We start from the raw sequence: 26389 nt of genomic DNA on the forward strand, positions 1-26389 counted from the left end.
TCGGGTCACGTCTGGTAGCATCTGCTGGTGGTGCCCATTGCTGCATGCACCACACTACAGAACTATGTGGGTCCTGGATGACAACCAATCCACACCTCTTGAAAGTAGCCATAGCCAGGTGAAATGTGGGCCTCCCTTGGCCTTTACAAGCTGTTGAAGCCCTCAGTGATCAGGCACCTATGTTGGATCATGCTTTGAGGAAAGCACCATGCTGCCAAAATGTCACAACTGACATTCCCTGACAAAGCAAGTAATCCTCATCTTAATGTCTTTAACCATTTCACTGAAGCAAAGTCTTTCCAGTGGTACTCCAAGCTCCTCTGGGGTATGAAGGGGATTGAGGAAGGCTGTTTGGAGCTTCATCTCTGGAAAAAAACAAAACCACCAGAGAGCACCAAGGGTCTTGTCTTTCGAGGGTGGCTACTCGTGCAGTGCTGAGGGATCATCCATTGTAAATAAAAAAACAAAAAAGTGTTACAGTGGTCCCTCGTTTATCGCTGGAGTTATGTTCTAAAAATAGCCCATAATACGTGAAACCGTGACGTAGTCAGCGTTATTTTTTACAATTATTATAGACGTTTTAAAGCTGTAAAACCACTTTATACACTTTCTCAATCAGGCATGAACATTTTCTCACTTTTCTCTCATGTGTAAACACTCTCAAAGTTCAAACAGTAGAAAAATAAGACCAAACTGTTTTCAGGCCCAAACATTTGTTTGAGAAATAAAAATAGAACGTATTCCTATAAATAATTATGATGGCTTTTAGAACTAACAAATTTAATTTTAACGATCAACATACGAGGTTGGACACATAAGAAATTATTAATAGTGACTGACCAGTATTTCACAGATCGCGCCTCTTCGTCCTGACGCCGCGCCTTTTTCCACTCACACCTCGCTGTAGGTGTCTGTTTCCGAGTGACAAACACAGTTAAGAGTAGTTGTTGGCGCTCTTTTTTCTTCTGGGCGAGAAGATTCTTATAAACAGACACGCAGAACAGTGTAAAAAAAAAAAAAAAAGGCATGCAAAATTGGACTAACAACTCCGCAAAACGACGAGGCCGCAAAAGGTGAACGGCGTTATAGCGAGGGACCACTGTATTCTCTTTTCACATGCCAATAATTCTTGACATGTGGATATTTGCTCGCTCAATTAATAAGACACACCTAATTTGTCAGATTTCTTTATTTTTAAAATATATTTCTTTCTTTATTTTATTGTAACAAACGAATGGAGACGACAAAACCTGATTGCAGCACGGGCAAATTAAGGGAATGACGAAACTACAGTTGTAATTATCAATTTCATTGTCTAAAACGATCACACCACATAAAGTTAAGCTCAGCGCTGCTCTGGCTCCAGGCTCTGGAGAAAAAGGCGAGCAGCGCTTTCTTTGTGGTCAGCGCTGTGGCCACGGATCGTGCTCGACAGACCAGCAATCCCGCAAAAGCGGGATTTGTATTAATTATTATGTAGTATAATCAGGAAAGTGTTATTTATGTAACATATGCATTGATTTGTATAATGGCACTGTTTATCATGTTGATCATCTTCATTTTTATGTGGATTCCAGCGCTGGTTCATTTTGGTGTATAATTTACGCCACCTCTCGACCTGGTGTATATTTTCAGCGCAGCGTACGCCAACGACCACATTGATAAATGCCAAGTGGCACAGCCGTTTTGGCGTACACCCCATATACGCTCAAATATCGCCGTACGCACGTTGATACATGAGGCCCATTGTGCTGACAAACTGAAGGTTATGGATTAATTTGTCTAGGTATTTACACATTACATTTTACAGGGTAGATGCTTTAGCTTTTCCAAAGACTTGATATATTACGTTAAATGTGAAGCAATGAGTTCATTCCAAATGCTTCTTTGTGAGACAAAAGGTACACATTGAGTGGCAGGGACGGGCAAATGGAGTGCAAAAAGGGAGCCACTTATCACACTGCTGGAGCAAGATCTAAAAATAAAGTGCCTGCTTTGCATTTGGCATTTATGCATTGTGAAGTGTGAGATAAAAAAAAAAAAAACAACCCGGGCGCATTCACAGAGAAAAGCATAAATCAGTGACAGATACAGATCACAGATAACAGCATTAACGGCGTCTTTTGCATTTACGATTACTAATGTGGCAGCAAGGATGCATTGTGCACAGGTGCACTCCATGAGTATAATACTGCAGCCAAACACTGCAAAAGGAGTGGATGAAAAGGGAGCACAGGCATAAAAGAGCGTGCACATTTAGGCACTGCATGTCATTATTTTCACAAAGGATGTTGCTTTTCAAGTAATTGCTGAAAGATTCACCATTTAAGTTACTTATTGGTTTAAACTCGTGGAAACAACGCACCAAAATTAGATATGCAACCTGCATAACAACCCTGAGTCACTTCCAAGGCTGTTCCGTTCTTAAACACCTGCCAGCTGTCTCATATCTACACAGACATCAAATGTTCCATAAAAAAGGACTTTTTCTACAAACGTAAACGTTTTCAATAATCATTGTATAAGCAGGACATATGATCTGATGATGTGAAAGAAGTGTCTGCCAACCCATGCAGAACTTTAGGTGTGTACGCTGGGATCTGTTACGTATGACCCGTTAACCCCAGATGCACAAATACAGAAACAGAAATGTGATCTGCCATCTTTTTCCCACTAGGCAGATTTATGCACATAAATCATTTCCTACGCTGTGTTTTGGGGGATTTATAGCAATAATAGGCCATCTCTGCCATTCCCATCCTGTTCCCTCGGTGCAGTCCCTGGGAAAAATCCTCACAGGTCTTAACTTTTGGTCACATTGGGTTTTTGGTTGCAGCGTTACCTTTTGCTAACCTCACAGGCCTTAAATCTACAGAATTACCTGCCTAGTAATCTTGGAGTGCTTGGAAGCAGCGGTGGTCTGGTACGTAACAATGTTTTAGATCATGTCCACATGAGCCCTTTTCTGCTATTTGATGGTGTTGGTTTTACAGGGAGGGTCTGCTGGTAAAACACCAAGATTGCTTGTACAATAATATGACCACTGTCACGTTTACCAGATGCATTGATTGAGTTGACATGTAATGATTTGACAGTGTATAAATTCAATTACAGTTCCATTTATTTCATTTATGTAGCATGAAATCACATCAAAGCTGTCTCAAGGTGCTTCACACGAGTAAGGTCTAATCTTACTAACCCCTAGAGCAAGCACACAGGTGACAGTGGTAAGGAAAAAGCCCTCTGATGATGTTGAGAAAGAAACCGCAAGCAGATCAGACTCAGAAGGGTGACCTACACCTTAGGCCATTCTAACAGTTACAAGGTTTTTACAAAGCAAAATAATCAGGAAATAGAAAACAGAGTAACATCAAATACAAAGTCCATTACTGAGATGACCACACTCAAAAAACTGACTCATTGGATTGGATTTCCATGTAATAAATATATGTAGTCCCAACTAAATTAAAATCCATTTTCTTGCATGGATGTGCTTTATTTGAGTTGTAGCTGCATATATTTATTAGATGAAAATCCTGCATATAATTGAATTGAGTTAATCCAATGAGTTATTTTTCTGAGTGCATGCAAGTAATTCACAGCAGGTAGGGGTCATCCAGCACCCTGGGACACACGGACAGTGTCCATTAGTGGGCCCAACCTCCTGGTACAATAAATAAATAAATAAATAAATTCTATTGAATTGGCAGCTGAGTATGTCCTGACTCAAAGTGCTATTTTTCAATTTCAATTTAATTTCAATTTATTTTCATTTATATAGCGCCAAATCACAACAGAGTTGCCTCAAAGTGCTTCACACAGGTAAGGTCTAACCTTACCAATCCCCAGAGCAACAGTGGTAAGGAAAAACTCCCTCTGAGGAAGAAACCTCAAGCAGACCAGACTCAAAGGGATGACCCTCTGCTTGGGCCATGCTACAAACATAAATTACAGAACAATTCACAGAACAATTCACGGACGAATATACAAGAAATGCTATTGGCGCACAGGACAAGAGGATCGCCAACACGAATACAACTCCCATCTCTGAATAGAGCTGCACCTTAAACAGAGAGAGAGAGGAAAAAAAAAAAACAGAATTAGGCATCAGAAAGACAAAAAAATACTGTATAATTTGCCAGCATTAAACAACAACAAGAAAAACAGAGAAATACTAAGGTGATCGCCAGCCACTAGCGATCACCTATATTATATGCTATATATATAGACCAGTGGTGTCCAAACTATTCCAGAAAGGGCCGAGAGGGTGCAGGTTTTCTTTGCAGCCACTGTCTCCAGCAGTTGATTTCACTGATTAACATCACTTTGAGCAGGTGAGATGAGTTCATCAGTAAAATCACCTGCTGGAGACAGTGGCTGCAAAGAAAACCTGCACCCTCTCGGCCCTTTCTGGAATAGTTTGGACACCACTGATATAGACCTTACCCACACCACAAGCAAACATACTGGCCCTTTTTTGAATACAGGTAAACCTCATGCAGATTGGACTCTGTGGGGTAACCATCTGCTATGCTATTCTAAGCAGACTAATAACAAGAACATGCACTGGTTCCTTGTGTTGCCACATCCACCAGACTATGTCTGCTAAGGCACTTCCAAACAGATGCATCACAGAACTACAATGATGACCAGAAGAGCCACTGCAAGAGCCCGGGATACAGGATTAGAGTGGCTGATGCTACCTCCGGAAACTCTGGTCAAGAATAGCCTGTTACCATGCAAAGGACTCTGATTCAGCCAATCCAACTCTACACATTCGAACCTTTGAGATTGGCCTGAAGATGGACTTGACACCCTTATGCACTGTTTTGTAACTGCTTTTAACTTTGTAACTCTTTGAATGGCTTAAGCAGTGGGTTACCCCTCTGAGTCTGGTCTGTTATATTTATTTGACATTGAAAATAGTTTTGCCTATTGTCTACTTGACACTTTTACTTCTTACATAAGTATTTTTTCCTTTTCTTGTTATTGTTTATGCACCAATGACAAAAGATCAAATTCCTTGTACGTGAGAACTTACTTGGTCATACAACCCCTGGAAAAAATGATGGAATCACCGGCCTCGGAGGATGTTCATTCAGTTGTTAAATTTTGTAGAAAAAAAGCAGATCACAGACATGACACAAAACTAAAGTCATTTCAAATGGCAACTGTCTGGCTTTAAGAAACACTATAAGAAATCAGGAAAAAAAAATTGTGGCAGTCAGTAACGGTTACCTTTTTAGACCAAGCAGAGGGAAAAAAATATGGAATCACTCAATTTTGAGGAAAAAATTATGGAATCATGAAAAACAAAAGAACGCTCCAACACATCACTAGTATTTTGTTGCACCACCTCTGGCTTTTATAACAGCTTGCAGTCTCTGAGGCATGGACTTAATGAGTGACAAACAGTACTCTTCATCAATCTGGCTCCAACTTTCTCTGATTGCTGTTGCCAGATCAGCTTTGCAGGTTGAAGCCTTGTCATGGACCATTTTCTTCAACTTCCACCAAAGATTTTCAATTGGATTAAGATCCGGACTATTTGCAGGCCAAGACATTGACCCTGTGTGTCTTTTTGCAAGGAATGTTTTTACAGTTTTTGCTGTATGGCAAGATGCATTATCATCTTGAAAAATGATTTCATCATCCCCAAACATCCTTTCAATTGATGGGATAAGAAAAGTGTCCAAAATATCAACGTAAACTTGTGCATTTATTGATCATGTAATGACAGCCATCTCCCCAGTGCCTTTACCTGACATACAGCCTCATATCATCAATGACTGTGGAAATTTACATGTTCTCTTCAGGCAGTCATCTTTCTAAATCTCATTGGAACGGCACCAAACAAACGTTCCAGCATCATCACCTTGCCCAATGCAGATTCGAGATTCATCACTGAATATGACTTTCATCCAGTCATCTACAGTCCACGATTGCTTTTCCTTAGCCCATTGTAACCTTGTTTTTTCTGTTTAGGTGTTAATGATGGCTTTTGTTTAGCTTTTCTGTATGTAAATCCCATTTCCTTTAGGCGGTTTCTTACAGTTCAGTCACAGACGTTGACTCCAGTTTCCTCCCATTCGTTCCTCATTTGTTTTGTTGTGCATTTTCAATTTTTGAGACATTGTTTTAAGTTTTCTGTCTTGACGCTTTGATGTCTTCCTTGGTCTACCAGTATGTTTGCCTTTAACAACCTTCCCATGTTGTTTGTATTTGGTCCAGAGTTTAGACACAGCTGACTGTGAACAACCAACATCTTTTGCAACATTGCATGATGATTTACCCTCTTTTAAGAGTTTGATAATCCTCTCCTTTGTTTCTATTGACATCTCTCGTGTTGGAGCCATGATTCATGTCAGTCCACTTGGTACAACAGCTCTCCAAGGTGTGATCACTCCTTTTTAGATGCAGACTAACAAGCAGATCTGATTTGATGCAGGTGTTAGTTTTGGGGATGAAAATTTACAAGGTGATTCCATAATTTATTCCTCAGAATTGAATGAGTCCATATTTTTTTCCCTCTGCTTGGTCTGAAAAAGTAACCGTTAGTGACTGCCACAATTTTTTTTTCTTGATTTCTTATAGTGTTTCTTAAAGCCAGAAAGTTGCCATTTGAAATGACTTTAGTTTTGTGTCATGTCTGTGATCTGCTTTTTTTCTACAAAATTAAACAACTGAATGAACATCCTCCGAGGCCGGTGATTCCATAATTTTTGCCAGGGGTTGTATATTCGATTCTGATTCTGATTCTGATCAGTATGTCTTTCTGCCTGAAGCTTGTTCTGATATTGCTGAAGTTCAACTCAATGTTTAAAGACAATGCACACACATTTTCGAAGGCTTTGTCTGTGCGGCCACATTCTCAGCACTCATATTTACCTTGTGCCGTGTGTATGAACCAAGAGAGAAAACAGCTCATGAGCCTAACGTTGTAAATAATCAGCTTTTGAACTTGGTATATTTGATGAAGACATTGTTATGACCAGAAACTTTGAGTTTATTTTGAACTGAAGTGAAAACTGAAAACAGAAGTGGCGTACATTTGCCAGTTACATGAATCTGACACTGATTTTTCAAACTGATTGTTGTGACACATAGTTCAGCCCACAAAGGTCTTCTGTCGAGGTATTAGTTAGCCATGTTGTATATTCCCGCTAGTTTAAGACGTCAAACTCAAATTAACTTCTTGACAACAAAACTTTCCTGACGACCCTGAACAGTGACTGTCTGTGCAGCCCGTGCAGCTGTTTAAACTTTCACATTCGTAAATCAACAATGCAATGCTCTGTTGAATGTCACTGCAATGTTAAGCCTCGACAACACACAGTCTCCATTACAATTTGGAAATTACCCGAACACCTCACCACATTCACAGCTGTTAATTTCCGACACACGTCCACCTCACAAAGCTGAGAATGAACTATATCCACTACCTAACATAGGACACGGTGTCACACACGCCTCTGATTAAAAAAATAATTAAAACGGCCCCGTTAATATTGTTAGGCTGTATGCAGAGTGAATACACACACAAACCACCAAGCACCATGGTCAAAGACATTTGTGCTCAAACGTTTAGATACCCTGGCAAAATTTTTTTATTATTTTTTTTTGGCCATTTTTCAGAGAATATGAATGATAACACAATTGTTTTTTTTTTTCACTCATGTTTAAGGGTTGTGTGAAGCCATTTATAACACTATGTAACAAATTTTTATTTTTGTTTTGTTCCTGGGTACACAGTGTGTTTTCCTAAACCCTTAAATAAATAGAAAATAGCTGTTATTCCACAGAAACTTTGCTTCTGTGATCAGGACAATGATATATTGAAATTTGTCTGATGAGTTGTTGAGTAGTCTTCTAGAATACGAGGTCTGTCAATAAAGTACGTTTCAGCGTGTCAGAGGACAAGTTTGGACATGTCTACCTCGGCTTTCAATGCTTACCAGTCCAGTAAGTATCAGTGAAATTGTGGAGAGCTGGACATGTCCAAACTTGTCCTCTGACACGCCGAAACGGAGGTGTTCCTTTGTCTCGCTTCCAAAGCGAATCGGTTGTGACGCGCGAAGCCTCCGCGCGGCTTTCCATGACAAAATCTCTTGTTAAAAGTGAAATCTGCCGGAAAATGGCTGATGTCCAGCTCTTGTGATAACCAGAGAAAGAGCACACGACGGTCTCGTATCCACAGAGCCATCCGTTTAGAAATGGTCCAGTGGCTTGTGCCGCATCATCGCAGCTCGGAGCATGGCTCGCCGAGCGTCCTTAAAGGGGTCCTTAAAGCTGTACTAACAGACCTTATTCTCTGTGAAGCCCATAAAATTTTCACCGAAAGCCAGATAAATTTTTCGAATGGTTTCCAGGTGCCAGCCTCTAACAGCTTCTGAAAAAATTCTAATGGAAAAAAGTCCTTTTCATTCTGCCATGTCCAGACAATGAAAATCCGATGAGGGGGGCAGGACCACTCCTTCCCAAGGCGTGCTCACAGGCGAATGACGTCACCGACAGGTGTGCAAAAACTCACGCATGCTCACGAGGGTTCAAGCATGTCTGACGTAAAAACATATGAATGAAATCCATATAGTTTTTGAAAAAAAATAAAAAGGACCATTACTTTAATGACAGACCTCGTATTCTTTAACTGCTACAACTGTCCAGAATTTTCTAGAAGTTTCCAGAATTATCTAGAAATTTCAAGAAACTTTCTAGAACGTTAAAAAAATAAAATCAAAATTTGTGCTGAATGTAGTCATTTTTCCATAGACTTTAGACATAAGCAGTTGAAATATAACACTTAGAAGCCAGGAACAAAAATTGTGTTACATAGTGTAATGAAACAACTATGTTTGCTCTTTTTAAATCATAATGACAACAGAAACTAACCAAATGACCCTGATCAAAGTTTACATACCCTGTTAATTTTGGCCTGATAACATGCACACAAGTTGACACAACCATGTTTGAATGGCTCCTAAAGGTAACCATCCACACCTGTGATCTGTATTTTTGTAATCTGTGTGTGTGTAAAAGATCAGTGAGTTTCTGGGCTCCTGACAAACCCTTGCATCTTTCATCCAGTGCTGCATTGATTTTTCTGGATTCTGCGTCATAGGGGAAGCAAAAGAATTGTCAAAGAAAAGGTAATTGAACTGTATAAGATAGGAAATGGATATACAACGATATCCAAGGGACGTGGAATGCCAATCAGCAATGTTCAAACAATAATTAAGAAGTGGAAAATGAGAGATTCTTTTGGAACCAAACCACGGTCAGGTAGACCACCATAATTTCAGCAACTGCCAGGAAAATTATTCGGGATGCAAAGAAAACCACAAATAACTTCAGCAGAAATACAGGACTGTCTGAAAAAAGTGGTGTAGCTGTTTCAACATGCACGATAAGGAGGCACTTGAAGAAAAAATGGGATGCGTAGTCGAGTTGCCAGAAGAAAGCCATTACTATGCAAATGCCACAAAATATCCCACTTACAATACGCCAAACAGCACAGAGAACAAAGTCATTTGGAGTGATGAGACCAAAATTGAACTTTTTGGCCACAACCATAAACGTTACATTTGGAGAACAGTAAACAAGGCCTATGATTAAAGGTACGTCTTTCCTATTGTGAAGCATGGAGGTGGATTGCTGATGTTTTGGGGATGTGTGAGCTACAAAGGCACAGGAATCTTGGTCAAAATTAATGTCAGGATGAATGCAGCATGTTATCAGGAAATACTGGAGGAAAATTTGCACTCATCACCTCAGAAGCTGTGCATGGGATGTACGTGGACATTCCAACATTATAACGTTCCAAAACACAAGGCCAGGTCGACCTGTCATTTACTACAGCAGAATAAAGTGAAGGTTCTGGAGTGGCCATCTCAGTCTCCTGACCCCAAGCCACTCTGGGTAGGTTTTGAGCACAACCTGTATGACCTTATAATCAGCTCCATAAGTATATGGACAGTGCAGCCCAGTCTCACATTTTTTTTTCATGCTCCTGTGACGACATGAGTCAAATTTTCATGACATGTTTTTTTTAAACTCACTATTACTAGTCCTACTCCTTCCCCCCACCCTAACCAGAATGACCCACGGCCCCCCACCCCGCTTCACTTTTAATTTCGAGCAGCCATCACGGAATGAATTAGAATGAATTTATGCTGCCGTGATGAAAATGAGGCGCTTTTCGCCAACAATATCACAAAACAACAGATTAATGTATATTTCGTGCAGCTGAATCACGACTTGCTGTGAGAGTGGGTTGGACAGTGACACAATTTTTGTAATATTGCTTCTGTGTACCACCCAACTGGAGTTGAAATGAAACAATCAAACTGTTTGTGCAGTATCGACTTTCAACTTTAATTCAAAAGGTATTAAAAAAAAAAGAAAAATCGTGATTAACCATTTACGAATTACAATCATTTTTATCCACAATCCCTCCATTTTCAGAATCCACACATAAGGGGCAACCTAAATATGAGGATGATTGTTACCAAAAACATCACATTTATGTCTGTTTCAATAATTTTATTTTTTTAGACAAGCAAAGAATGGACACATGAACATTTCCAAATCAGTGAATATGTCTTGGACAAAAATTTTATCATTTCAGATGTAAATATCTGAGTAACTACATAATCTTAGCAAATGAAACTAAGCGGGTTGAATGTTGGACAAAATAAGATTTATACTAAATTTGAATGGGGAATTCAAAGGTATGTGGATTTCATGAGCGATTTCACAAGTTTTAAATGTGCCTTTTGACACGGCACACTGGAATCTGGGTTTGCAGACTTGCACTTCTTATGGACTTCCTGGGGCTTTGCAAAATGTTTCCAGAACCTGCTCAACCATCTCTTCCGATACTGGTGGTTGTCCAGATCCTTTTGCTCTGCACAGAGAGCCTTCCTCTTTGAACCTTTTGTGCCATGTCCAAATCTACATTGCAGTTTTCACTTTTTTGTAAATTCTCTCACAAATGTCTTGCTCAGCTGTGTTCAAGCATACTCTAACACACACAAAACACCTTCTCTTTTCCAGTGAATGGCATTTCTATACCTGAAAAGAAAAAAACAGTAAACATATAATTTTTAGTTGTTTCTACACATGCTGTTAAAGTTTTATATATATATATATATATATATATATATATATATATATATATATAGATAGATAGATAGATAGATAGATAGATAGATATACACAAAACCCCAATTCCAATGAAGCTGGGACGTTGTGTGAAATGTAAATTAAAAACAGAATACAAGGATTTGCAAATACTCTTCAACCTATGTTCAATTGAATACACCACAAAGACAAGATATTTAATGTTCAAACTGATACTTTTTTGTTTTTGTGCAAATATTTGCTCATTTTCAAATGGGGGCCTGCAACACATTTCAAAAAAGTTGGGACAGGGGCAATAAAAGATTGGGAAAGTTGATGAATGCTCAAAGAACACCTGTTTGGAACATTCTACAGGTGAATAGGTTGATTGGAAACAGGTGAGTGTCATGATTGGGTATAAAAGGAGCATCCCCAAAAGGCTCAGCCGTTCACAAGCAAAGATGGGGTGAGGATCACCACTTTGTGAACAAATGCATGAAAAAATAGTCCAACACTTTAAGAACAATGTTTCTCAATGTTCAATTGCAAGGAATTTGGGGATTCCGATTCCATCATCTGCAGTCCATAATATAATCAGAAGATTCAGAGAATCTGGAGAACTTTCTACACGTAAGCGGCAAGGCCGAAAACCAACATTGAATGCCTGTGACCTTCGATCCCTCAGGCAGCACTGCTTTAAAAACTGACATCATTGTGTGTTCCTCAGTGTGGGCTGAGGAACACTTCATAAAACTACTGTCAGTCATTTGAAATGGACACACGCAAAGTGGAAAAGTGTGCTGTGGTCTGATGAGTCCACATTTCAAATTGTTTTTGGAAATCATGGATATCGTGTCCTCCAGACAAAAGAGGAAAAACACCATCCAGATTGTTACCAGCACAAAGTTAAAAAGCCAGCATCTGTGATGGTATGGGGGTGTGTTAGTGCCCATGACATGGGCAAGTTACACATCTGTGATGGCACCATCAATGCTGAAAGGTACATCCAGGATTTTTAATCACTGCATTCTGTTTTTATTTACATTCTAAAAAACATCCTAACTTCATTTTATATATATATATAGTGTGTGTTCTGTCTTTGAGAAGTCATGCAATGTGCTTAAATTCTACAAAGGTTTCTGGTTTTAATATATCTGAAAATGTCTGTAATATTCTTTAATGTACTAATTAGTGTCATAAAACAGAAAAGAAATTCTGTAACATTTTTGCTGTTGATGAAAATTCAAATTAAACCATAAAATGTGCTCTTTTCTACCCCACATGTTCATCTAAATCTTTGCTGTCCAACCTCTACACTGCTGACAGCACAAGGAGTTACATGGTGTTTTGTGATACAAAATGCCTCAAATGTCATCAAACCTTTTTCTTTCCTCCTTTTTTTTGAGATACTAATCTGGCATAACACAAATTGCTGTTGGCTTGCATCATATAATATTCACAGTGAAACAGATTAAACATTTCTGTGTCCTTCTGAAATGAAGTGAAATCGCCAAAGTAGTTGGAGAGGTATCTTGGTCCAGCCATCCAATGACATCATTGAGCATTGTGCCCTTGTTAGTAAAAGTGAGGGAGAGCAATTAGCCACTGCAGTTAACCTTTAAAATGCTTCCTATTTGGAATGAGCAAGGATGAGTAATAGCCAAATCCCCAATATAAATCCAAGCCACTGCCATCCAGCTATTCTCCCCAGAGGCTGCTGAAGTAAATGACTGCAAGGGCACCACTGCACTGGGGAGTCTAGTGAGTCAGCGATAAGGAAAACAGCGAACTCACGGCTTTCTATTAGTGGCTAATTACATTACATTCACATAAGCTCAGACAATTGTTTTCATTTTAAGACTAGAATATTATTTTATGGAAAGATATCTCTGTGAATGCCACATTTTGTTTGTCTGACAGCCATCTAAAGGGTTTATGCAGTAAAAGTTGTGACAAAATGTTCATTGAAAACACATTTTAAAAATCTGATCCCAATTTTTTGTCACTGGTCAGATGAGTGAAATAAATATAACGTTGCTTTCTATTGATTTAAGTACTTAAAGAACAATGAAAACCATGGGAATGTTTGCCTATTTTCCTAAATGAAAACAAGGTGCCCATTGTTTAAAGAACATTCTAAAATTAAACCGAACCCCCTTTTGCCAAGCACTGAAATGCACAGCTGAGCTTGCCACACCTTATGTCATTGCTGAAGGTACTGGCTGTCTTGAGTCGTCCTGAGCTGGCACACCATGTGCCAAAAAGTGGGAAAAACGTCCCTCCCAGAGCTCATTAGACTCCCTGCCCACATTTGGTTCAGGACTGGTACCAGGAGCGCTCTGTCTTCAACTCCTGATAATTTGGAGTGATTCTTTCTGTGTTTGGACCTCGACATGTGGCGAGCCTGCACCAAGCTGAAAAACTCAACACTTCTTCTTCTTCTTTGTCTTTCGGCTGTTCCCGTTAGGGGTCGCCACAGCAGATCAATTGTTTCCATCTCACCCTGTCCTCTGTATCTTCCTCTGTCACACCAACCACCTGCATGTCCTCCTTCAACACATCCATAAACCTCCTCTTTGGCCTCCCTCTTCTCCTCCTGCCTGGTGGCTCCATCCTCAGCATCCTTCTCCCTATATACCGTGGGTCCCTCCTCTGCACATGTCCAAACCATCTCAATCGCACCTCTCTGACTTTGTCTCCAAACCGTCCCACCTGAGCTGTCCCTCTGATATGTTCATTCCTAATCTTGTCCATTCTTGTTACTCCCATTGAAAATCTCAACATCTTCAGCTCTGCCACCTCCAGCTCTGCCTCCTGTCTTTTTGTTAGTGCCACTGTCTCTAAGCCGTACAACATAGCTGGTCTCACTACTGTCTTGTAAACTTTCCCCTTCACGCTTGCTGATATTCTTCGGTAGCAAATCACTCCTGCCACCTTTCTCCACCCACTCCACCCTGCCTGCACTCTCTTCTTCACCTCTTTACCACACTCTCCATTACTTTGAACAGTTGACCCCAAATATTTAAACTCAGCTACTTTCACCACTTCTACTCCTTGTAACTGCACTATTCCACTGGGTTCCCTCTCATTCACACACATGTACTCAGTCTTGCTTCTACTGGCATTCATTCCCCTTCTCTCCAAAGCATATCTCCACCTCTCCAGACTAGACTCTCTTACTATTACTTGCTCTCTACTCTCACTACAGATCACAATGTCATCTGCAAACATTATAGTCCATGGGGACTCCTGTCTGATCTCATCCGTCAACCTGTCCATAACCACTGCAAACAAGAAAGGACTCAGAGCTGATCCTTGGTGTAATCCCACCTCCACCTTGAATGAGTCTGTCATTCTGACTGGGCATCTCACCGCTGTCACACTATTCTTGTACATGTCCTGTACTACCCTAACATACTTCTCTGCCACTCCAGACTTCCTCATACAATACCACAGCTCTTCTCTTGGAACCCTGTCATAAGCTTTTTCTAAGTCCACAAACACACAATGTAACTCTTTCTGGCCTTCTCTGTACTTCTCCAACAGTATTCTCAGCAAACATTGCATCTGTAGTGCTCTTTCTCGGCATAAAACCATATTGCTGCTCACAGATATTCACCTGTTTTCTAAGCCTAGCTTCTACTACTCTTTCCCATAACTTCATGCTGTGGCTGATCAACTTTATGCCTCTGTAGTTACTGCAGTTCTGCACATCATCCTTGTTCTTGAAAATAGGAACCAGCACACTTTGTCTCCACTCCTCAGGCATCCTCTCACTTTCCAAGATTTTATTAAACAATCTGGTTAGAAACTCTACTGTCATCTCTCCTAGACATTTCTATGCCTCCACTGGAATGTCATCTGGACCAACTGCCTTTCCACTCTTCATCCTCTTCATAGCAGCCCTCACTTCTTCCTTACTAATCTCTTGTACTTCCTGATTTAGTCTCACCACATCATCCAGCCTTTTCTCTCGCTCATTTTCTTTATTCATCAGCTCTTCAAAATATTCCCTCCACTTTCTCAGCACACACTCCTCACTTGTCAGCACATTACCCTCTGCATCTTTTACCACCCTAACCTGCTGCACATCCTTTCCAGCTCTGTCCCTTTGTCTGGCCAATCAGTACAAGTCCTTTTTTCCTTCCTTACTATTCAACTTCTTGTACATCTCGCAATATGCCTTTTCCTTCGCTTTTGCCACTTCTCTTTTCGCCTTACACTGCATCTCCTTGTACTCCCATCTACTTTCTTCATCTCTATGACTATCCCAAAACTTTTTTGCCAACCTCTTTCTCCTTATGCTTTCCTGGACCGCTTCATTGCACCACCAAGTCTCCTTGTCTTCCTTCCACTGTCCAGATGTCATACCCAGTACTGTCCTAGCTGTCTCCCTCACCACATCTGCAGTACTTTTCCAGTTGTCCAAAATTGCTTCCCCTCCAACCAGTGTTTCTCTCACCTGCTCGCTAAATTTCACACAACAGTCTTCCTCCTTCAGCTTCCACCATCTGATCTTTTGTTGAGCTCTCACTCTCTTCTTCTTCTTTACCTCTAAATTCATCCTACAAACAACCATCCTATGCTGTCTAACGACACTCTCTCCTGCTACCACCTTACAGTCTCTGATTTCTTTTAGCTTGCATCTCCTATAAAGAATGTAGTCCACCTGTGTGCACCTTCCTCCACTCTTATATGTTACCCTGTGCTCCTCCCTTTTCTTAAAGTAGGTATTCACCACAGCCATTTCCATCCTTTTTGCAAAATCAACTACCATCTGTCCTTCCCCATTCCTATCCTTGATACCATATCTACCCATTACTTCCTCATCACCTCTGTTCCCTTCACCAACATGGCCATTGAAGTCCGCTCCTATCACGGCGTAAACAAGCCAACCCAACTATGCAGACTAAGAAAAAACTCAACAGTGTGTGTCAAAATTACTGCTTTGTAGTTGTGACATTGTGGACTTTTTAAAAATGAGCTGAAATTCCAAGTAGTTTAATTAACACCTTACGAACAATTATGAGTCATTATTTGCTCTTCAAGTAAAACTCTGTTTTGTTCAAAAGGAAAAGTGACTCAGGGGCAAATCCCAACCTCCACCTTATAAATAAACTTCCATGTGTCAGACATCACCGCCCACTTCCACTTCCTCAGAGGGGCCGGTTTAAAGAATGCACCGCCCCATGTGAACATTAATCACTCCCACAATACCATGGGATAATGGCATGTTATCATGATGACACCTGAGGCTGCTGCTGGTGTGAGTTTCTGTGTCTTTGTCTGTGATAAAGGTTAGTTTGTGTGCTGGCTGATTGTTGTCCATACATTAACCACTAGCATACAACCAAATCAACCACAAACACCTGCTTGCTCAAAGACAGTGAGAGTTTAATCTGTGTCAACCAAGGACATTATGGTTTTTACGCATGTTTGTTTGAGATTCAGTAAGATTACAGAAACACAAGATTACTGGGAAAGAACTACAAAATTTTAGGATGATCCAGATGAAGTTAATTATAGTGCATCTGGAAAGTATTCACAGCTCTTCACTTTTTCCACATTTTGTTATGTGCAGCCTTATTCGTGAATGGAGTAAATTCATTTTTCCCTGCAAAATTCTACTCACAACACCCCATAATGACAAAATGAAAAGCTCTTTTTTCAAAATTTCAAAATCTAAGAAATCATGTACATATATAAGTAACTTTGTTGATGCACCTTTGGCAGCAATTACAACCTCAAGTTTTCTTGAATATGATGCCACAAGCTATCTTTGTGCAGTTTTGTGCATTCTTATTTACAGCACCTCTCAAGCTCCATCAGGTTGGATGAGGAGCGTTGGTCCACAGCCGTTTTCAGATCTCTTCAGAGATGTTCAATCAGATTCAGGTCTGGGCTCTGGCTGGGCCACTCAAGGACTGGGCCTGAAGCCACTCCTTTGATATCTTGGCTGTGTACTTAGGGTCATTGTCCTGCTGAAAGATGACCAGTCACCCCAGTCTGAGGTCAAGAGCGCTCTGAAGCAGGGTTTCATCCAGGATGTCTCTGTACGTTGCTGCATTAATGGTAAATGGTAAATGGACTGCATTTATATAGTGCTTTTCCATCTGAATCAGACACTCAAAGCACTTTACAATTATGCCTCACATTCACCCCGATGTCAGGGTGCTGCCATACAAGGCGCTCACTACACACCGGGAGCAATAGGGGATTAAAGGTCTTGCCCAAGGGCCCTTAGTGATTTTCCAGTCAGGTGGGGATTTGAACCCATGATCTTCTGGACTCAAGCCCAACACTTTAGCCACTAGACCATCACCTCCCCCATAACATTTCCCCCATCCTGACTAGTCTCCCAATTCCTGAAAAACATCCCCACTGCATGATGCTGCTGCCTTCACCATGCTTTACTGTAGGGATGATGCATAGTTTCCTCCAAACATGATGCCTGGTATTCACACCAAAGAGTTCAATCTTTGTCACATCAGACCACAGAATTTTGTTTTTGATGGTCTGAGAGTCCTGCCGGTGCTTTTTGGCAAACTCCAGGTGGACTGCCATGTGCCTTTTACTAATGAGTGGCTTCTGTCTGGCCACTCTACCATATAGGCCTGATTGTTGGATTTTTGCAGAGATGGTTGTCATTCTGGAAGGTTCTTCTCTCTCCACAGAGGAATGCTGGCGCTCTGACAGGGTTCTTGGTCACCTCCCCAACTAAGGCCTTTCTCGCCCAATCGCTCAGTTTAGACGGCCAGCTCTAGGAAGAGCCCTGGTTGATCTTAACTTCTCCCATTTATGTATGATGGCGGGCACTGTGCCGTGAACTTTCAAAGGCACAGAAATGTTTCAGTAAATAATTTATAACCAAATCTTATTATGATATCGCAAAAACACCATGAAATGATGTCACATGTCCAAGAAGCATGTTTTCAAATAAATCACATTTATTATAATCCTAATTTATAAACTCCTTTAGAAAAGAGAAACTGCTTTACAATTAAAACTGTGTGTGTGTGTGTGTGTGTGTGTGTGTGTGTGTGTGTGTGTGTGTGTGTGTGTGTGTGTGTGTGTGTTACATCAGCTTCAGTATTGGTTATAAAACACACACTGACCTGTATGAAGTAGCTGTGCATGTGGACAAGCGGTGGGAACACAAGTTCATCGGTTATTTAATTTGTTCTGTAACAGTGGTTCCCAAAACTTTTCTGTGGGGCCCACAATGTCCATGTTCTGGCAGCAGTGCTCAAGCATGATTATCATCAGTGTTGCCATTTTGGGATGGTGGAGACCATTGTTCTCATTGGGACCTTCAAAGCAGCAGAAATGTTTCTGTACCCTTCCCCATATTTGTGACTTGACACAATCCTGTCTCTGAGGTCTACAGACAATTCCTTTGACTTCATGCTCAGTTTGTGTTCTGACATGCACTGACAACTGTGAGACCTTATATGTAGACAGGTGTGTGTCTTTCCAAATCATGTCCAGGTGGACTCCAATTAAGCTGTCGAAACATCTCAAGGATGATCAGTGGAAACAAGATGCACCTGAGCTCAGTTTTGAGATTCATGGCAAAGGCTGTAAACATTTATGTATAAGTGATTTCTTAATTTTTTTTTATTTTTAATAAATTTGCAAAAAAAAAAAAGTAAAAACTTTGTTCACATTGTCATTATGGGGTATTGTGTGTAGAATTTCAAGGAAGAAAAAAATCATCCATTTTGGAATAATGCTGTAACAAAACAAAATATTGAAAAAATGAAGCCCTGTGAATACTTTCTGGATGCACTGTAACACAACTCATGGACAAACTGAAGTGTGCGTAGATGTACAGTAAGTTTGTGTTTGCGCTTGAGGCCAGCTGGTGGTGTGGTAAGTGGATTTTTGAGCAGTATTATGATTTTATTCTTTATTACTTAATTACTTTATTTTATGCATTAGGGACAATATAACTAACAATGCACAAATACAATAGTCAGTGTAGCACATGCAATATGCATAACGCAACCACCAAAAGCTGTTTTGAAGATTCTGTCTCAAGATACCCGTAGCAACTAGTTCAAATAAAATTCAGTCAAATACATGTAAAACACATGATTTTGTATTTGCATCTGTTACATTAATGGTTGTAGTTGTGTCACCTTTTCTGAGACAGACACGTTTCTGAGACAGAGCAACTATATGTGATCACTGCAGTCCACTCACTTTCCTTTGAATAGAGAAGCGTGGAAGAAAACGATTGAGTGTAATAAGTATAGATGACTGGTTTTGCGTGCATTGACATTCAGGCTTTAACTGTCGATTACACCCATCACTCAGCAGAATGGCCTTCAGCCTAAACAACACCCAGCTTTCTATTTACAACGCTGACAAAATCCAAATGACCCAAACCGAAGCGCTCCATTTTCATTGAGTTTACCCCACACCTTCACAAAGTCACACATAAAACACTCTTGCTGAAATTTTATGTTTAAAATGCCGCAAGTTTTACGTTGTGTTGACTGAAACCTGGAGCTCACCCTCATGTGTCATGTCAGTTCATATTTCTCCCTGTCAGGGCATAAACAGCTTTCCTCCAGCCAGCGTAATGTGTAACACTCGCCGTGCTGCCGCCAAGTTGCTGGTTTGGTTTAACGGCCTTTGGATGGTGTGTGCCTGTTGTCGGAGGCATGCACGCGTGAATTACAGAGTGAAACATCCATTTGCTTCCATGGGATGATGCTGATGCTCGGCGCTAATGGAAAGGAGCATAGATTTATTGATGTAATAGGGTTGCACATGCACATGATGAACTATTAAGTGAGTGATTTATTTGTTTTTAATTACAGATGCAAGCAGGTGCAATTCAAGCAACCGGCAACCTCCCATGTTGAGAAATGAAGCCGGTGCAGATGTGCCAAATCCTGCAGTTCCTTCAGTGGCCACTTGAGGCTGGCTCAAAAAATGAGTCACTCAACATAGAAGTCCATGATAAAAAGCTGCAACTTAAAGCTATACAGCCATTCAAATTTCACTGAACTGCCAAAATTTTGTTTCTTATAAAATCCAAGCATTATAATAATGTCAGTTTATTTTTAAAACATGTTTCAAAATTACAGCTAACTTGAATGAAGAGAACATATTTATCTATTGGGAGTGAAATTTTGGTATTATTTAATTTATGTGTTAGCATTGCTAGCACTATCAAATATACTCAACAAAAATATAAACGCAACACTTTTGGTTTTGCTCCCATTTTGTATGAGATGAACTCAAGGATCTAAAACTTTTTCCACATACACAATATCACCATTTCCCTCAAATATTGTTCACAAACCAGTCTAAATCTGTGTTAGTGAGCACTTCTCCTTTGCTGAGATAATCCATCCACCTCACAGGTGTGCCATATCAAGATGCTGATTAGACACCATGATTAGTGCACAGGTGTGCCTTAGACTGCCCACAATAAAAGGCAGCTTGTGGTAGAGAAATGAACATTCAATACACGAGCAACAGCTCTGGTTGACATTCCTGCTGTCAGCATGCCAATTGCACGCTCCCTCAAATCTTGCGACATGTGTGGCATTGTGCTGTGTGATAAAAGTGCACCTTTCAGAGTGGCCTTTTATTGTGGGCAGTCTAAGGCACACCTGTGCACTAATCATGGTGTCTAATCAGCATCTTGATATGGCACACCTGTGAGGTGGGATGGATTATCTCAGCAAAGGAGAAGTGCTCACTATCACAGATTTAGACTGGTTTGTGAACAATATTTGAGGGAAATGGTGATATTGTGTATGTGGAAAAAGTTTTAGATCCTTGAGTTCATCTCATACAAAATGGGAGCAAAACCAAAAGTGTTGCGTTTATATTTTTGTTGAGTGTACATTGCTTGATGATATTAGCTCCAGTGTTACTGAGGTAATATTCTGTTTTATACAATGACTGAGTGGATCCTTGTCATTTGATTGGTGCTTTGTATGTCACGTGACATGGATTATTCATCCCATTTATGTTGCATTGCATTTACAGTGCAATTTGGTTCCATTTAGAGTGCAAATTTGGTTCCATACGTTTGGTACCATTGCACTCACACACCTACACACAAAATGCACAGACACACCTACATGCATACACAGGCACACAATGCACGCACACAATGCATGTGCATACACACGCACACAAAGCACATGAGCGTGCACACACACAAAAAAAATTCACTGCACTGTAAGCCATCTGACGTGACTTTTTTCACTGCACTTTTTGGTAATACACGCACACACACGAGCCTTCCCGCTTGTGTGAGCGTGCACTGCGGTGGCACTTAGCTCTAAAATAAACATGGCTGAGGTTGTTTTGCTGACGGACAATGATTTGTTGCACGGCCTGGTGGACTTCATCGTCAGAATTATTTTTGGACTTCTATTAAAAGTTTGTGTTGGATCGTCGATGTCAAAGCAGCAGTGACGCGCCACAGCTGGATTAATATCTGATGTGATTTTTTTTTTTTTTGCTGCACTGAGGAGGTAGCAAAATTTAAATCCCTTTTCTGTTGTTTGTAAATTAATGTAATATCAAATAAGGATCTATTTTAGCCATTATTATGTTATTGAGAATAACACTGTGAGTGGATTATTAATCAATGACATTAGTGATCATCTACCAGTTTTCATCGTTTATAATAGAAACCATCGGCGGAATCAGCCAGAGGAGAAAATAAAATACAGGCGAGTGCGGACAGAGGAAAACATGAACACACTAAAGAAGGATTTACAGGAGCAAAACTGGGAAAAGGTATACAGTGAAAGTGATGTTGATAGTGCATATGAAACTTTTTTACAAATATTTTATATGATAAAAATTGTCCAATTAAACAAGACTACAGAAAACAAAAAATCCAAGCTCGACCATGGATGACGAAAGGGTTACGAAATGCATGTAATAAGAAAAATACACTGTATAGAGAATTCATAAAACTAAAGACTAAAGAGGCAGAAAATAGATATAAGAAATACAAAAATAGATTAACTAATATTATACGGGTATGCAGGAAGGAATATTATAGTAACATATTATATAATAACAAAAACAATATTAAAGGAATTGTTATGTGGGCTGCTGAAGAGGAGGTACTGCTGGCCCACCACCACCAGAGGGCGCCCTGCTTGGAGTGCGGGCTCCAAGCACAAGAGGGCGCCAGACCCAGAAGAAGTGACAGCTGTCACTCATCACACCAGCTGTCACTCATTTACACCACTACATAAGCCGGACTGCAACTCCACCTCCCCACCGAGAAATCAACTACCGAAGAGGTAACCTTCTCTGCTGTGATTTTGTTGTATCTAAACATTGTTCTGTGTGCAGCCGTTTTCCTGTGGACTCAGTCTGAAGCTGGATTGGCGGATAGTGGGAGTGCGACGGTCTTTGCCTCTCACTCCATCCAGGGAAGAGACTAGCGGGAGCTGCACGGGTGAAAGTGTTTCTGGAGGTGGAGGTTTCCCCTCCTAACTGAGTGCAGACTGTGGATTACTGAGTGTGCGAATTCACACTCATCCATCCTGTCTTTGTTTTCTGCCAGCAGTACCAGGGTCGACAGCCGAAGACAGAGGCCACCTGGGGACTCGGGACTTGGCGGCTCCGGTGTTCTTCAGGCCGTTGGTGGTGGAAGCCGTGTGGGGACGCGGATCATCTCTCGTCGGGGGTCTTCTATCTTCGAGCCTGCCCACACATCACCTGGTGTTAATTGTCTATTCATATCTTGTGTGTTTAGTTGTGTGTTGTCACAACATTAAATTGTTACTTATTGGCTTATTCATTGTCCGTTCCTTTGCGCCCCCTGTTGTGGGTCCGTGCTACGACACCTTCCCAACAGGAATTCTCGGCCATTCGTCATGGATTCCGAGGGGCGTCAACCCAAGCTTGAACGGCCAATGGAAGAGCCAGGAGCGCAGGCTTCAGCGGGAGGCGTGTTGAGTGAGCTGCAGCAGATTTTAACCACCTTCACGGCTCGGCTGGATTTGGTGACCGAGCAGAATGTTCTCCTTAACCGGAGCGTGGAGGCTCTCACCGCCAGGGTGGAAGCGCACGATCAGGGCGCTGCTGCAGCCACTCCTCTTGCTGGTCCTGGGCCCGTAACAGACGTTCCACTGGTCGTTCAACGACCCCCCCCCCCCACCGTCCCCTGAAGCATACATAAGCCCTCCGGAACCGTACGGAGGCTGTGTTGAGACGTCCGCAGACTTCCTCATGCAGTGTTCGCTCGTCTTTTCACAGCGTCCTGTCATGTACGAGTCAGACGCCAGCCGGGTGGCTTATGTTATTAATCTGCTTCGAGGAGAGGCACGCGCCTGGGCTACGGCGCTTTGGGAGCAGAATTCACGGCTCCTAACGTCTTATGCTGGGTTTGTACGGGAGTTCAAACAAGTTTTTGACCATCCCAACAGAGGCGAGACCACTTCGAGCGTGCTGCTGTCAATGAGACGGGCGTCGCAGCGCAGCCGAGTATGCAGTCGACTTCCGCATCGCGGCAGCGACGTCCGGCTGGAATAACGTTGCGCTCCGCGCCGCCTTCGTAAATGGACTGTCTCCGGTCCTGAAGGAGCACCTGCTGGCTAAGGAGGAACCGCGGGATTTTGACGGGCTTGTCGATTTGGTTATACGCTTAGACAACCGTTTGAATGAGCATCGTCGGGAGCAGGCCGGGGGGCGTGACCAGACACGAGCCGTCCCTCCCCCTTCCGGTTCTGAAAGGGTGACGTCGTTCCCACGCTTCACTGCCAGAGGGCTCCGTGTGGCTTCAGCTCCCCCTGCTGAGGAGGCTATGGACACGAGCAGGGCTAAAGTAAAGACAAACGTCAGACAAAGGAGGCTGGCCCGCGGGGAGTGTTTTGTCTGCGGCTCTTGTGAGCATATGCAGAAGGACTGCCCCAAACGGTCAAACTACAACGCCCGTCCTTAGAAACTGGGCTAAGGGTGGGCCATAACACGCACGCAGGGAAACCCCGCAAATCTGCACGAATCCCAGTAACGATCCTTTGTGGGGATCTAACCCTTCACGCCCCAGCACTGTTAGACACGGGGTCGGAAGGGAATCTGCTGGATAGCAGATGGGCAAAGGAAGTAGGGCTCCCCCTGGTGGCTCTGCCGTCACCATTGCAGGTGCGGGCACTAGATGGCACCCTGCTTCCGTTAATCACACATCAGACACAGCCTGTGACCTTGGTTGTGTCTGGAAATCACAGGGAGGAGATCGTGTTCCATGTAACACCTTCTACCTCCCGAGTGATTTTGGGATTTCCATGGATGGTGAAGCACAATCCCCGGATAGATTGGCCGTCCGGGGTTGTGACGCAGTGGAGCGAAACCTGCCACCGGGAGTGTTTAGGATCCTCGGTTCCTCCCGGCATGACGGCTAATGAGGAGGTTAAAGTCCCCCCCAATCTATCGGCGGTGCCAAAGGAGTACCACGATCTCGCTGACGTCTTCAGCAAAGATCTGGCGCTCACTCTTCCCCCGCACCGACCGTACGATTGTGCCATCGATTTGGTCCCGGGCGCTGAGTACCCATCCAGTAGGTTGTACAACCTCTCACGTCCGGAACGCGAATCAATGGAGACCTACATCCGGGACTCTTTAGCTGCCGGGCTGATCCGGAACTCCACCTCCCCGATGGGTGCTGGTTTCTTTTTTGTGGGCAAAAAGGACGGCAGACTCCGTCCATGCATTAATTACAGAGGGCTGAACAAGATCACGGTTCGCAACCGATACCCCTTACCACTGTTGGATTCAGTGTTCACGCCCCTGCATGGAGCCCAAATTTTCACGAAATTAGATCTTAGAAACGCGTACCACCTGGTTCGGATCCGGAAGGGAGACGAATGGAAGACGGCATTTAACACCCCATTAGGTCACTTTGAGTACCTGGTCATGCCGTTCGGCCTCACTAACGCCCCCGCGACGTTCCAAGCTTCGGAAAATGATGTCTTGCGGGACTTCCTGCATCGGTTCGTCTTCGTATATCTGGACGATATACTCATCTTTTCCCCGGACCCTGAGACCCATGTCCAGCATGTACGTCAGGTCCTACAGCGGTTGTTGGAGAACCGGCTGTTTGTGAAGGGCGAGAAGTGCGAGTTCCACCGCACTTCTTTGTCCTTCTTGGGGTTCATCATCTCCTCCAACTCCGTCGCCCCTGATCCGGCCAAGGTTGCGGCGGTGAGAGATTGGCCCCAACCTACAAGCCGAAGGAAACTGCAGCAGTTAATCGGCTTTGCAAATTTCTACAGGAGGTTCATTAAAGGCTACAGTCAGGTAGTTAGCCCCCTAACTGCCCTGACCTCCACCAAGGTCCCCTTCACCTGGTCGGATCGGTGCGAAGCCACGTTCAAGGAGTTGAAACGCCGGTTCTCGACTGCACCAGTTCTGGTGCAGCCTGATCCTGATCGCCAGTACATAGTGGAAGTGGACTCCTCTGACTCAGGGATAGGAGCCGTGCTGTCCCAGAGTGTGGAGGCTGATAAGGTTCTCCGTCCTTGTGCCTATTTTTCCCGCAGATTGACCCCAGCTGAACGGAACTATGACGTCGGCAATCGGGAGCTCCTCGCGGTGAAGGAGGCTCTTGAAGAGTGGAGACACCTGCTGGAGGGGGCATCGTTGCCTTTCACGGTTTTCACGGACCATCGGAACCTGGAGTACATCCGGACCGCCAAGCGGCTGAACCCCAGGCAAGCCCGCTGGTCTCTGTTCTTCGGGCGCTTTGACTTCCGGATCACGTACCGCCCCGGGACCAAAAACCAAAAATCGGATGCGTTGTCCCGGGTGCACGAAGAAGAAGCCAAGGCGGGGCTGTCGCACCCCACTGAGACCATCATCCCCGAGTCCACTGTCGTGGCCTCCCTCACCTGGGACGTGGAAAAGACCATCCGGGAGGCCCTGGCAAGGAGCCCGGACCCAGGGACCGGCCCCAAGAACAGAATGTACGTCCCACCAGAGGCCAGAGCTGCCGTATTGGACTTCTGTCACGGATCCAAGCTCTCCTGTCATCCCGGAGTGCGTAGGACTGTGGCAGTGGTCCAGCATCGCTTCTGGTGGGTGTCCCTGGAAACCGACGTTCGGGACTACGTCCAGGCCTGTACCATCTGCACCAGGGGCAAGGCAGACCATCGAAAGACCTCGGGACTCCTCCAACCCCTGCCGGTGCCTCACCGCCCCTGGTCTCACATCGGCCTGGACTTCATCACGGGCCTCCCGCCGTCCCAGGGCAACACCATCATTCTCACGATAGTGGACCGGT

General features: G+C 42.8%; 1 long non-coding RNA gene across 1 annotated transcript; it reads right to left on the minus strand.

Moving 5' to 3' along the window:
* Window positions 1-5265: 5265 nt before the first annotated feature.
* Window positions 5266-20191, minus strand: LOC117519516. Its single transcript, XR_004563319.1, has 3 exons — window positions 20104-20191; window positions 15518-15522; window positions 5266-5276 (listed from the first exon to the last, which is right to left on the minus strand). It is a non-coding gene; the product is annotated as an uncharacterized LOC117519516 (long non-coding RNA).
* Window positions 20192-26389: the final 6198 nt, after the last annotated feature.

The sequence above is a fragment of the Thalassophryne amazonica genome, chromosome 10 (genome assembly GCF_902500255.1).
Source record: "Thalassophryne amazonica chromosome 10, fThaAma1.1, whole genome shotgun sequence".
In the NCBI taxonomy this organism is placed as follows: Eukaryota; Metazoa; Chordata; class Actinopteri; order Batrachoidiformes; family Batrachoididae; genus Thalassophryne; species Thalassophryne amazonica.